At 41.1% G+C, this 14,905-nt stretch overlaps 1 protein-coding gene across 2 annotated transcripts in view; it reads left to right on the forward strand.

Moving 5' to 3' along the window:
- The window catches only part of SPSB4 (splA/ryanodine receptor domain and SOCS box containing 4), a 344,833-nt gene that overhangs the window by 95,711 nt on the left and 234,217 nt on the right, over positions 1–14,905 (forward strand). The window lies entirely within an intron of this gene.

Below are 14,905 nucleotides of genomic sequence, written 5' to 3' on the forward strand. Positions count from 1 at the left end.
GAGCTGGAGTTTTACCTTATTTATAGATAGATTTTTACTGCATGTCATTCTTGGGAATTAATAGGATATGGATCCTCCTGAGCCAAGTATTGTATCTATCAGGGCTTGTCTCAAGATGGAACAAACCAGAACCAAACTTCCCCCCAAATTAAACTACCTTGGTAAACAAAGCCTTGCATCAGGTGCTGCTGCTATTAAAAATGTTTCCCATGTTCTATCATCTAAATGCATAAAAAAACCCTCCATTAGACAAAGCCCTTTAAAAAAGGAAAGGACGTTTTGAGTATTAAATGGGCCTACAGAAGATGGAGGGTGAAAGCCAGGTTCTGCCAGAAACTCTGATACCTTGATGATTTTTTTCCCCCATCATTTTCTTGTGTACATCCAAACCAGCTGTAATTTTTCTTCCATCTTTAATGGCTAGTGCTTGTGTAGGTTCTAATTGCTTTGCAGGACTGTTGTTTTACATCTGATACTGTAATTACTTCTGCAGTGCTGCTGTAATGCAGATAACCTCTCCAGCTGCATAGTCACTGGTACCAAATAGCTATGAACTTGTTGGTTTATTTGTGGCTGGCATAGCAGAACAAGGACTTCTCTTTCCATGACAGTTGTTACACAGGAGCATCATAGAATCATAGAATGTTTTGGGTTGGAAGGGAACGTGAAAGATCATCCATTCCCAGCTCCCCTGCCATGAGCAGAGACACCTTCCACCAGACCAGGTTGCTCAAAGCCCCATCCAGCCTGGCCTTGGGCACTGCCAGGGATGGGGCACCCACAACTTATCTTGCAGGCTCGTTGCTGGTCTTGGCTAACTCATGGGTCACAGTACTGAGCTTATGGGCAACATCATACTTGGCTCTTTCAAAAATCTTGCACTGTGGTGTGAGTGGCTTTGTCTGCAGGAAACAAATGGCCTATAACCCAGCTTAGTTTCCGTGGTTCTGATTTCCGTGGTTCTAGTGCAGGAACTCTGATAACAGCCAGAGCATTACCTCAGGTAGCAGAACTGCATCTCTTCTGTAGATAGATGCAATTTAATCACCAGCTGCCTTCTAGTCTGTAATAAAGGCTGGTGTGAGCCCTGAAACATGACTTTATAATTTTTCCCATTTTTCTTTGTCCCTAAGTTTTCTGATACAAACAAAAACATTCAATCCACTTGTTCATTGTTTTTAATCTTGCTTCATTTTTTACCTTGATGGTATTTGGGAATCAGACTGTGTTTCCCAAGCTAAGCTTCATGAAAATAAACATTTCATATTTTCCAGTGGCAGCGTGTGCCATGCCATGTCTGAAGGAAAGTATTTCTTGTTGTTTATATTGACTTTGCTACCTTGTAATTTCATTTCTTTCCTCACCATCCACATCAGGGAGCGAATCTTTACTGTTGAACTTAACTGTTAATGACCCCAAGAGCCTATTCAAAAGCATGTTGAGAGACATGTCTCTGTTAAACTGACCTCATTTATTTTTAATTTAATAAATGTCCAGTTATTAAGCCCAGTGCCCCTCAATGGCCTCATTCTGCACGTATACACAAGAGACCACTGGTAGCTTGCAGCTAACATGCCTTTTGTCTTGTGCATCTTGTTTGCCTGTGATATGCAACTTCTCTTGGCTCTTCTACTGGGATATCACTCTTGGAAAATCGCTGTGGGTGCTTTAACCTTCAGTGAGCTTAGTTTAGTTTGTCTTCTCAGAGGGATCAGCAGTACTTCAAGTAAGGATTTGTTTTAGATCAAAGTTCTTTGAGCTGTCACAAAGGACGTTGCAAAAGATTGGAATACGTATGACTTCTAATAATAGAGCTGCTTATTGTTGAGGCTTAAAACTCCGTATTTTAGTACCTCTTACATCTTTAACTCTCTTCCACTAAAGAATGTTATACGGTACTTTACTATCGATGATGACTCTGACATAAAAAAAAAAAATAATATCTATAATTCAGAAACTTCTTCCTCTTTGATATCCATGACCCTCCAGCTTCCTGCTGAAAATAGAGATCTGGAGAGCCTGCTTTCTTGCATTACTTGGTATTCTCATCCCCCACAGAAGTGGGAACAAATGGTTTTAGTTGTCAAATAACAGGTTATAAATGGGCAGCTCTCCTAGGATCTAGAATGTTGTGTCTTCTGTGTTGAAAGCAGAAATAAGTGATTTCCCACCTCCCCACACACCCCCAAAAAACCCCCCCCAACAATTCAACAGCCTTTTTATCTCCAGAAAGATCTCCTAAATGTGTGTCTCATTGAGCATAAGGAGATGCTCCTAATCATTTTGAAATACCCATCTTTTGGATCTGGGAACTTTTTGACTTTGAAAAAGGAAGGACACATCAGATCATGCCCTCTTTTTATTTTTTGGGGTTTTTTTTTGTGTGTGTGTGGGTTTATTTATTTTAATTAAGCCTTTAAGGTTTTCTTTGCTTTTTCTGGTTTTGGAATTTACTTGTAGAGATATAAAAAAATACTCTTTTTTCTTTTGTGAGTTTCCTTACTGAACCTGTATATTTTTGTGGTCTTGCTATAATTAAGGAATCCAGAGGGGAAAATGGTGTCTTTTATGAGACCAACTGGTTGAAATTGAAAAGAAGAGACACTTCCAAACAGAAAAATTTTTCTTCAGTGAAATGCAAATGCCAATTTTCAAAGTTAAATTCACATTAGTGTAAAGGAATGAAGCTGGGTTAATTAACATTGATAATACACAGCTGTGGGCTGGCTTCAAGGGCGGTGGGTTGGCTGATGTAGATAAGATGCAGCTGTGGCTGGTTCTGGTAAGAGGTTGGGCAGCCAAGGAAGAGAGAGCAGGCGATGAAGAGACAGAGAGAAGAGAGAGAACACACGCCCTGGGACAGGAGAGACTAGGAGAAGGCAGCAGAGGGACTGGCATGAAGGGTATGTTGGTATGTAATGGTAAAAGACCTTGTTGCAGCCAGCTAGTTTGGAGAGTGCTGCGACACAGAGGAACTGTTTAAACTTAATTCTGCTACGCAGAAATTTTAGAGTCAACTGTATTTCTTCTGTGCCCTATTACAATTTTTCATGTTCCTGAACCACTAGCAGATTCCTTTGTTTTCTGAGAAACCTGTCTTTCCCCTGTCTTAAGAGGAACTAATGACTCAATGGAATTTTTTCTTTGTGATATTCTTCCCCCTACATAGTTGCAGGTACAAACTTCTTTGATGTAATGAATTAACTTGCATAAGTTAAATGTGTGTCCCTAGTTTCAAGTTGTATTTTGCTTTGAGGATCAAAGCTTCAGCCTGCATATCCGGCAAGCTGGTCTGGCTTTTAGAGTATAGCATTAGTCTCATTAAAGATATTATCTTTGTCTGTAAATTCACTTCTGTTTATACCCCGCAGTAATCATGTGTACATTCACACCATCGCTTCTACATAGAAGTTAACTAAAAAGAGCAGATGTCATATATTTAATCAAGATCTTTCCCTTTCATGATTTCCTATTTAAAGAAAACAAACATAAATGAGTTCTGAGAATTTAAATTCTCTGCTGTTTGCACAGAGCTCCTGTTTGAATGTTTTCCTAGGCCTACACATGCTCTGCTGTCTTGGAAAAACATGGTAGGAGCTGGCTATGAATTTGTATAATGGAGTAAAAACAAGGAAAAAAGACTTCCAAAGCACTCTTTTAAGTACAGTAGAGAGAAGGAAAAGGCAGACAAAGCAAAATTGCTCCTAATCTGTTTTTACCAGTTAGAAGACTAATAGTGAACTTACAATTTGAGTGCAATAGTTTTATTTTCTATTCTGCCAGCCATCCCATCCACACACTTCCAGTTTGCCCGTCACCCAGCTCCCTGGTTTGTCCACAGATTCAAAGAGTCAGTTAAAGGCACTTTTCTGTATAGCAGTTGGTCTTGTTCTGCTGAAGCACAGTCTGAAGTCTCGGCTTCCCTTGGCCTGCATAGGCCAACACTGTCAACCTGTGACTATGTTTCTTGGCTGAAAGGTCTCTGTTGGTCTGTAATGGAAATGGGAGCCCTCTGCCTACAGATCCTTGCGACTAGAAGTAATTTCTAACTCCATGAAGTCTCCAGAAGCTCACCTGGGAGTCATATCTAGATTTATCGTTGCTCGTTAGAACATGTAATACTGAAAGCAGACTTTCCATGAGTTTAGCAAGGGTTTCTAAAAGGTTACTGCTCACTTTGGGTAGCACAAAAGTAGTGGAGAAACAGACAAAACAAATGAAAACTTAGGTGTATTTCCAGGCTTTACTTTCCTACCCATCATCGGCTATGGATAGGTATTATGTTGTGTTTTTTTTTCTTTAGTTTAGGCTGCAGTGTTTAGGATGCAGTGACATTTGCGTAGCAAAGCTTTTATTTCAAATTGCAGATGTTTTTTTCACTTTTCTTTATCCAACAGCTTTTAGTCAGAAACTGTCTCCTGGCACAGAATTATGCCCTCTGTGTTCCTCTCTTATGCTGTCAGTTCCTGGAATTTATAGGTTATTGCACAATGATTCATTTTCTTTTGTTCTAGAGAAAGTCCTTTGCTCCTTTTCTGCAAGAAACTGTTGGCTTCAGGCTTATCTGGAAGTGCTACTCCCTCTATTTGCAGAAGAGGTGTCAAATGGTAAGGAGAATGCAAATAAACAGAATTTATAAATCGCAGAGATGGGTTCTTCGAATCACAAGACCTACATGTCTTGGCAGGCTAAGTTGGATCAAAATTCCAATTTCATTCTTAATAGGAATTGCTAAGCAATGCATGGGAAACGCAGCTCCAGCACACATCTCTTGAGTTCCTCTGTCAAACTCAAAGCAGATTTTCAGCTGTCAGTGGTTCCTAACTCAAGAAATTCCAGGCAAGCGAAGCTGCTCTTGGCCACCTGTAGCTCTCCCAAGGTCCCTTTGCCAGATGTTTGCTCTGTCTCTGCAGCACAAGCAGAGCAAGGAGGTCCCAGAACATCGTTATCTGCAATACACATTAAGCAATGCAAAGAAAATTTGTGTTTCTTTGGCAAGCTGTGCTGCTTGCCCTTGCTGGTGAAGGAGGGAAAATGATGAAGGAAGATTTTCTTGAGAACAGTTTTTTTTTTTCATAGCACCCACATGGGAATAGAAGGGGGAGAGAAATCAGATGTTTCACAGATTATTTTTTTTAAGTGGAGAAGAAACTTAGCTCATTTAATCTAACAGTTTTATGGAGGTCATAACATCTCACTTTAGCAAGTTAAAACCCTTCTATTGGACTATGATGCTTAACTAGAAGACGATAAATGTATTTCTTGTTCACTATTTCTTATTATAGTTTGTTCCAGTTGTGCACAAAAGCAATTAATGCTGAGGTTTTTTTCCCCTACCTAAAATTATGTACCTTGAGCTGCTTGCCACTGGTGGTTCTTTTTGTATGGAATTGAAGAATGATGTAGCACTCAGTATTGTCTTACCAGTCTGATACATACACGTTGTAAATGAGCCACAATTTATTTGGTCATCTTTTGATCATCTAACCGTACAGTTAAACCTCAAATTCTAAGGAAACATCTCTTGGAAACTTTTCTAAGGAAACAGGTCTCTTTCGATGTGCCAGATTCTACCTTCTAATAAAACTGGTTTTGTCAGCCAGTGGTCTCCTGCCAGGTAAAACAATTCGGCCCTTTCTTTCCTTCACTGTCATTTCTTCGTTTCATTTGCCATGGCATGGCTTTGGAAACTCATATTTTAGCTGCATGTCTGTTGCGACCCTCATGGTTTTTAGCTGCTACTTCCTGAAAGTCTCTCGTCTCATAATTAAAACCTGATGTCTTCTTCGATACCTAACTTTGGCTTTTTCATCACCTTTGTGTGTGAATGGATCTAGTCTCCAAGTGATCCAAATTTTTCTGTACAACTGCCCTGTTCTCCCTCATTACCTATCACCCAATCAGTTCTTTTGTAAATTTGATAAACCATGATTTGACAGTCCCAACCAAACCACCAAGGAAACTTCAAACACCATTGAACTCAAGTGGAAGTACTTTTCAGTAATCATTGCTTGCGGATAACCTCTTCAGTTGTCGGCAGCCAGTGCTTATTCACTCAACATGCACTTTGCTGAGGGTGCGGTCATTTTCTAAAATAAGCCATCAGGTACTAGTTCTAATTATTTACCAAAGTAAAAATAGTGCTTTCTTTTTTGCATCTTAAAACAAACTTCAAAAGAAGTATGTGAGACAGAGGTGGAGAAGACTGGTAAACTAAAGTGTGTGTTTGAGGAAGGGAACCAGAAGAGAGAAGGTAATGGGGTGGGGCGGGAAGAGAAGAGGAGCTTTGTTACCAAGTATAGTAAAGTATTCTGCTGACCCAATGATGTATTGCAGTCATTATGATGATCTCTAAAGAATATTGAGCAGGTTCTTTAAGATGAAATGCCAAATTTAAGATCTTCTAGCAATTTGGTTTTTACAAATTTTATTTCAATCGTGACCTTGCTGTTACTGTGCACTCCTCAGTAGTTGACTGCATTGATTTATTTCTATCCACATGCATGCTTTCTGACTAAAACATTGAGGCATTATCAATGCATTTCTATTTGACTATATTTCGTGAATATATTTACAAGCAGTACACCAGAAATCTAACATTAGCAGCCTTTAATTTTGTCCCATCTTTCTTATGTCTTATCAAGTCTGTAGAGGGTGTTGCAGTTTGGAAGGATAATTGTACCGAGTTAATGCTTTACAAGTGGTTGTCTCCAAAGACAGAGCGCTGAACTGAAAAGTAGTTACTGCAATGCACAGTATATAGAAAACACTCGCTTGCTAAAAACACAGAGAGAAGTTCTTTCTAGTTTTGCCACAGATGATTTCTACCTGGCTCAAGCCCGTACCTTGGCCACTCCCGCATTTAAAGATGTTTATACCTAGTCACTATTTCCAAGGAATTTATAGATGAAATAATTTTTCTAAAGGTGTACCACCCTTTGGTGCCTTGAAAGTAGTTTGAAAGATAAAAGGATGGCTGGTGAACATGGTAAATAAGGTACTTGAGGTTACAAAGCACTTCTGGGGTAGCTTCCATTAAGCATCAGTTTCTTGTTCCTACAGGGTCTGATCCTACATGCTAACAGATTTATAATAATGAGACTGTGTTGATTCTATAGGATTTTACTGGTAGGGTGCTGTGACTGACTTATGTGCACACAGGTTCTCAGGAAATGCCTGGTTCTTACAGCTTGGCAGCCTCGCACGTATCTCTTTAGGAAGCAAGGTCATATGTTTTAGCACCTTGACAGGGTTACCCAATGCTTTGTTAGCAGCAGAAACTGAAAATATGCTTGGCCAGATGAAGTCTGGCTCAGCACAGGTGATGAGGGAGGACTCCAGGAGCAACACTCTGTGAATCGCTGCCTACCAGCTGGCTGCAAGCTTGCTGGCGAGCGCTCGTTGCTGCCTGCCACAGTGGGAGGCAGAAGACCAAGGTGGGCTTCTGATAGTACGCCCCTCCGCAGGAGCTACAGGCAAAGCTTGCCTCTGAAAGATCCTGCTTGCTTCCTGCCCTTCTGTATTAGCATTCTCACGTTACGATTTAATTTATTTCCAGTCAGATATAACCACGATCTAAAATAGATCAGGAAATGCAAAACCAAACAAAAGCTGTCGTTATCCTTACTTCCTCATAGAGACGATTCTTCAACTCTTTGGGGATAAGCTTAAAAATATATCTCTTTTCTGTCTCTGTTCTGCATTTTATGTTTTGTTTCTTTCACTTGAGGATAACAAAAAAATCATTGAAGTGTGGCAGGTCACTAGCTAAAGCCTTCAGCTCTCAGTACCACCCCATAAATTTTCAGGTCTCCACCTCTGGTGAACTCTTGGTTTCTCCCTCCATGTCACATAGCAAAACGCCATTCCATAAAAACTAAAACCTCTGCTTGTTTTAAAGCTTACAAAACACATTCATACTCAGTCTACGCTCCCTTTGGGTTTAGACCAAGGGGTGACTGCTCGGTGTCATTTTGGCATGGTGTGGGCACAGGCAGCGGTGGTGGCCCCTTGCCTGCCCGCTGTTCTGCTCACAGGTGACGTTCAGGCGAGGTGGCCTTGCCCTGGGTGCTGGGTGAAACCCACGGGAGCCTGATACAACCCCACTTCTCGGCCTGGTTTTAGATGGTACCTGCCTCATTCCCAGGCCTGTTATATTGGCAACTCTCAGTCACAAATGTGAGCTGCTCCTTGCACCCCGTTCCCCTCGGGTATATTTCTAGGTTACAAAATATGGACAGAAGGACTATTCTCTAGTCCCTAAGGTGAAGCGACACAACTGGGCAGGGTCAGACTGTACAGCAGCCATGTCTTTGTGGGTCTTTCAGCTGAAAATGTCTTAAATGATGAAAAGTCAGAGCTGCGGATGGGGGCCTGTGGAGGTGCGGGAGGTGGGAAGGGGCGGGGTGACGTGGCCTGGAGGAGCCGCAGCGCTGCTGTCCCTGCCTGCTGAGCCCCCTCCGCCTGCTGCCTCCCGGCCTGTCTGAGGAAAGTCACACCTGGAAACTGCCTGGTGGGAAACTCCTCAGCCTCGGAGGTGTTAGTGGGAGGGAAGCTCTGTGGTAGTGCCCAAATCACTTGTGAGTATAACGCTGCGGCAAGGGGAAGGCAGGCTAGACAGATTCAGTGCGCAGATAAATTGAGGCAAGGGGGTGAAATGGATCCCCCTGCCTCAGGAGCTCCTGCCTGCTGGCACAGCCTGTGGCTCGGTGCCTGGGTGGCCGCTGTGGCCGGGGCAGGGGGTGCTTCCCCACACGGCCTGCTGGGTCAGTCATGGCGGGGGAGCAGGGCCGCCATCTCCCAGTCTTGCCGGCCCCCGCAGGGTAAACGTGTTTCCGGGCTGGCGACCTGAGGGGATGGTGGGCCGCGGGTCAGGACGCAAATACATTTTGTCCTTGCTGGAGGGGCGCTTGGTTTTTCTCCAGAGGAGGGAAAGCTGGTGGATGTGAGAGGGCGGGAGGGCAGGATCTGGTTCAGTTGTGCCTGTGTGTGGGGCTGAGGGCAGGCAGCCCAGGTGGTGCTGGAAAAGAAGCTGGACCTTGTGAAGCCCCCCAGCTGGGGGGAGTCCCCACCAAGTGCCAGATGGCCCTGGGGGGGCAGTGCGAGTGTAACGCCTGTGCCAGGGAGGGGAATGCAGCTTTTAATGTAAAGAAGAGAAATGAGTGTTTTCCCAGCAAAGAGTAGCACAGCAGATACTCCTGAGGTGGGGATGGTCCAACCTTCTCCTAGGGGCATTGGTGGGGGGTGCCTGTGAGGTGAGGGGCTGCCCCCCTCAGACACAGGAGGCTGAGCTGAGGGGGTACAGATACCCCCATAACGTGCTCGGGGATGTTTGCCCTCCCTGGGTAACTGCATGGTGGGTTTGGTGGTCTGTCCTGACCCATAAGAAGGATTTGGCCAAGCAGTGGCTCAAGCAGCATAAACTGTTAAAAATTTTAAGTTTTGGGTGTAATTAATCCCTTCAGTCTGTCCACCCTTGTCAAAATCAAAGGGGAAATGCAAAAGTCATTCTCTACTTCTCAGCTCAGGCCAGGCACAGTTTTAATCTGTCCTTCTCCACAGCTGGATTTAACTTTTCTGCTCAGCTTCTTATAGCCTTAACTGCAATGTAGGAGAGTGGGAAATGGGGCGATTGTTTTGGTATACTTCATGTTATTGCTGTATTTTTCTGGCATGCCTGTAGGTACATACATAAAGTCAGGAATCCAACTTGGATTGTGGCCGGTGGCATCATCTTCAGACTTTTTTTTTTTCCTGAGTGAAATCATGAGTTGCTGTTAAATAATTCAAACCTCATTCAAGCTGATCCTGAGGAGATCGTACAACATGGCAAGAGGCCATGAGCTCATCGGTTACTACAGAGGGGAGATACCCAGTGTTGTTGGTGCACAGCATCAGCTGTCAGCAATTCTAATAACCCAGCACAGCCCGCTTAGGCAGACTTAACAAATATTTGGGGTTTTCTTTTAGTCTTTTTTTCATTTATGGTGTCCTTTTCCAATTTCACTTGAGAGGCTATGCTATGATAATTGTGTGTTATTAATTTTTGCCTAATTGCATCAATATTCTGTACTTGGCTTCAGGTTTTACAACACCCTATTCATAAATTATGACATCATGATTCATGTCCTGTTATGTCTGTTGCTTAATTAATTCCAAAAAGTGAAATACGGCATATATTCAGCACTTTGCACAGAAAGTTCATGAATGTACTGAGCTGCCTGTTTTGGAGGAATGCCTCCTGATGTTAGGTGGCTTGTGCTGTACTCCATTGCAGCTCCTCTGGCTGAGTTTTTCAGGTTTCTCATAATTTGGAGTAATAGGAAAGGTTAGAAAAATGTGGTTATTCTATGATCCTACTTCCCCAGGTTTACTGTCATAAATCACACTAAGAGACTGTAGCAGCTGCTGGAAAGGGCAATCCAATCTTTTCCTCTCATCCACAGAAATGATTGTGCACTGCCTTCCCTGCATTGGTGCTAGCAGTTGTGTGGCCATGCAGGCAGCAGAAGAGGAAGAAAACAAATTAAATTTCAGCTGTATCAGCAAGTTGGTCTGACTTAGCATGTACCAATGATTGCTGGTGATGACACAAAAAAGGGCAGGAGCATACAGACATGAGTTTGAGTTCAGATGGGTTTAAGGTGAAGATGAAACCACATGTTAAGATGCAGCAAAGGGGAGGAAGCATTCGTCTTTTGTGCAGATACATACTGTATCTTGAAAGAGACTTCTGTGTCGCTTTTGTCTTTCTAGCCTATGGACTCTTGCACCCAGCCATCTGTTACCACCTTTCTGCATGCTCTGCAATGCAATGAGTCTTCCTCACTTACCCATTTTACTTTTTTTCCCAAATTAGCTGTTTGCAAATAAGAAACATTTTCTCATTTTTCATGTGCAATTTTTAAAGCTTCCTCTTGTGCTGCTTATCCCTATAAGTATTTACTGACCAAAGGGAAGAGCGCTAGCTGAGGAATCAGGAGACTGTATGTGAAATCCTTTTGGAAACACTAGTATTTCATTTCAGCATTTACTAGATTATGAATGGTAGCCCATTATGTCTTTTTTGGGCTCTCACAAGTCAGTCTTAGTGCAAGTACTTAACTATTAGCCTGGTTGAAGTTTTCTTTTGATTTTTGTTTGGTTTTACTTGGAGTTTGCTCTCTTTTTAAAGTATTTGTAAAGTTCTGTGTTTCAGAAAACTTTTTTTTTGGTTGTGTTTTTTTTCCCCCACAATGTTATTGGAAAACAACTCAAGGTTTGTGTTGTAGGCAATTATTCTTATTAGAGCGGTGTAGGTCACAATGCATTTTGTAGATTGTACATTTCCTCAGTTCCATCCCCTTTCTCAGAAAGGTTTTATTGTCATTACTTTCTGAATATTCACTTGGCCTTGAATGCAGTGGGTTGGGTTGGTTTTATTTGTTTGTTTCTTTAAACGATATCCATCTTACTGACAAATGGATTTAAAGTCCTTTTGATTTTAGGGAAAAGTCCTGTATAATCTAGCAGAAAACCACAACCTTCCTCTGAAGTTTTTTTTTAAGGAAGCCTAAGGATTTTCTAATCCTTTCTTAAACATGGAACATAGTTGACATACAGATGTGGAATCATTACTAAATGCTTTGTATATGAAATACTGTAAACAGCTGACATGGCCAGGATGTGGTATGGTACATCAGCGCATGTTGTCTGCTAAAATATCTGTCTCCTAGTGGGGATATTTTGTTTGAATGTTCAGGTATTTTCTGTGATGGTAAGGGATTCAGTTGAAAGACCACATGGATTTTCAGTTTCTTTTTGGCTTTGTTTTCCTTACACTGCCACTCAGCGGTCAGTAATGTTGTGTCATGAGGAGAGTCTAGCTTCTGATAGCTGAAAAATTGATGTCCCAAATGTTCAGCCCTCTGTTTTGGGAGTTCTTATTTCACTGTGGGAGCACACTAGAATTGAGTCTCAGTGTTCAGAGTAAGCCTTGCTACATTGCCAGATGAATTTTGTTTAACCACAAAGTTTTCAAGCAATGCGATTGAATTCTGTGCCAAGAACTTGCTGTTCTGCCGTAGAGAAACAAGATTGTACTTCCATTTAGAGAAATGAAATTCATGTAAGAGAAAAAAGTTTTGCTGCTTCTTTTTTTTTTTTTTTTTTTAACTCTTCCTATTGATATTTTATATGCATCTTGAGATCTTGTCTAACTTAGATGATTCATCTCTTTCTTCAAAGGCCAGTAAAGAAATGGGAACATCAAGTGGGCAACTCGTCCTAGCCTGAAGTCATTCTAGTGAAATGAAAAAGAATGGTGTTTGGGAGGGGAAATGAAACCTTTTCCATGTCCAAAAATACAGTAATGTAATTTAGAATTGTGATTATTTTTAATTTAAAAGTATTCTAATTACACTTAGAGTTGAATACATTTAAATGCAAAGTATTGATTTAAAGATAATCTAGTTCAGTTGTAATGCTTTCTTAATTGTTTTAATTTTTTGATTAAACACATTGGAAAATGGTGAATGGTTTTGATCGATAACCATCTGGAAAATTTTGCTGCTCTTTGCTTTCCAGAACATTTCATCTTCCATGTGCATTTAGTATATAGTGGACTCTTTCACAGGATGCTGCAAAACAGACATAGCAATTCAGTTTTAAGGGAAAAATCACAAATGAGGCACTGTTCGTGCTTTTCTGGGAATGAGTGAAGAGATTAGCGGGACCTATCTGTGGTCAATTTTTGAGCTGAACATCCTTGTGTGTTCTCTAGTACTTTTCTGTAATTATTTTTCAAGCTCTAAGCTTATTGAAACAGCTGCATTTTGTTATTTGAATTCCTGTTCTTTGGTTATCTACGCCTCATGAAATAATTTTCCAATCTCTGATTGCATAGTAGTGGCATCTTCCAGCATATAAATTATCAGGCAGATAACTTGGATATCAAACATATGTTGTTATAATATAATGTTCCTGTAATTAAGGCTGCTTGTGAAAATAAGCACTTGTAAATGCAGGAGACTCATCAGACTGACAGAAGTGTAGGGCATACAGCACACACAAACACCAGTGAATTGTGCCAGGGACTAAATTTTGCTGGTATTTTTCAATTAGGAAAGTTTATAGATGCTTGGAGATGATAAAGTCTAATGTTTTTATGGTAAAAGGTGCAGGAATGTCAGAACTATTCTTTACCAAGCTGAATTGGCAGTTGAAATGCTTCCTTCTCACAATACGTCCTTCACCAGCTGCATTTTGCTGATGAAGTTTGCAGAGTAGGGATGTGAAAGGCTCAATAAACAGATATTTGGGGTAGAATCAGAAGGTAACTTTCTGTCTGTGTCCTGACAGCTAGAAGCATCTGAGGGCATGGAAAGCAACACAAAATTAAGGTGAAATTCTCTGCTTTCTTAAAGGAGATAAATGTTTGGGAAAGCATAGCGAAAGTGATGGACATGAACAACAACAATGCCCACTGACTCTGACCTGGAAGAGAATACAGTTTGTTACAGAAAAATTTGAAGTTAGCCTTATTTACAGGGTCATCAGCGGAAAGCGGGATAAAAGGAAGAAGAAGGGAAAGTACACTGGATTGTACTGGCAGAGATGCAGAGTACGGAACAGAGGCAGCACTTCTCAGTGGTGTGTGCTGGTTAGAACTGCTTTGGGCTGCTGCCATGCAGTGCTGGCTGTTTCACAACAGAAAGGATATTATTAGTGAGAGGCTGTGATGTTCAGCAGTTAGGATGAAACCCAGTCAGTCCCAGGACATCAAGTATAAGGAATGTTTAAAAGAAATGCTTCTTTTTTTATCCCCCACTAGACAATATTCTTCAGGGATAAACCTAAGGTTTATGTTTTGGAAAAAGGGGACAAAGCAGGTGGAAGCAGATGGTGTATGGTGGCTACCAATAGAAATGTGAGAGCCGGAATTAAATAAAAAAGCTTGGACTACATATTTCTGTGCTGAAAGAAATGGACTGAATAAAGCTGCAATTCAGCAAAAGCTTTTCAAAACAGTCTCCAAATCCAGCCTTATCCAGCAAGAGCATAATTTTTCAGAAATGCCAACCTGTAAGTGAACAACACTTGATTTCGTAAATTACTTGAGTGCTCTTGAAAATGTCACACCACAACATGGAAGTACTGATTTAGGAAGATATCCCTAGTAAGGAAAGAGTTTAAATAAGGATTTATGTCCATTTTTGTTAATGTTGCTTCCATGACAAATTGATTTTCATAAAGCTTAAAAACATGATTAAATTTAAAGATAATTAAATGGCCCCTTGAATTGGGGCCCGGCTTAGCAGAAGGAAACGGCTGAAGCAAGTATGATAAATTAATTGAAAATATTTAGAAATTGTTTTGGGAGGAACACGACTGAAAATCAGGAAGATGGGTTTAAACTAAGCTGAAAAGGACTGTGATACCAAGAAAATGTGAGATAGGAAATGCAGAGGTTCTGAAGACAATAAGCAGTGTGCAGCAGTCCTTGGAAAATAAGCTTCTTGAAGCAGGAGTAACTAGCAGAGGCGAGTGAGTAATGGAGTGGTGGTGTTTAGTGTCTTATAAAGCTGGTGGTGCTCTCCATTTAAAACTTTCTTGCCTATTAATCATCCAAATCAGTACAAGCTATCTTCTCTGAAATTTTAGGCTTTCACAGTTCCTCAAAATGTGAAGTTAGTCAAGCAAAATAATTCTGTCACCACTCTGTAACAAATCTTTAAGGTTTATTGAACACATTTGAAAATAGTCCAGGAGAACAGCTGCATAGGATTAATCATTCTTAGGGCAAAAGCTGATTTTTCCAGACCTTTACGTACACTTCACAGTCTCTCTTTCTCAAATAAAGAGCCTGTTCCTATTAAAAAGCTGAAACAAACAAATCAACTATTAATTGGAACAAATTTGTCTTCTT

The sequence above is a fragment of the Falco punctatus genome (assembly GCF_963210335.1).
Source record: "Falco punctatus genome assembly, chromosome: 13".
NCBI lineage: Eukaryota > Metazoa > Chordata > Aves > Falconiformes > Falconidae > Falco > Falco punctatus.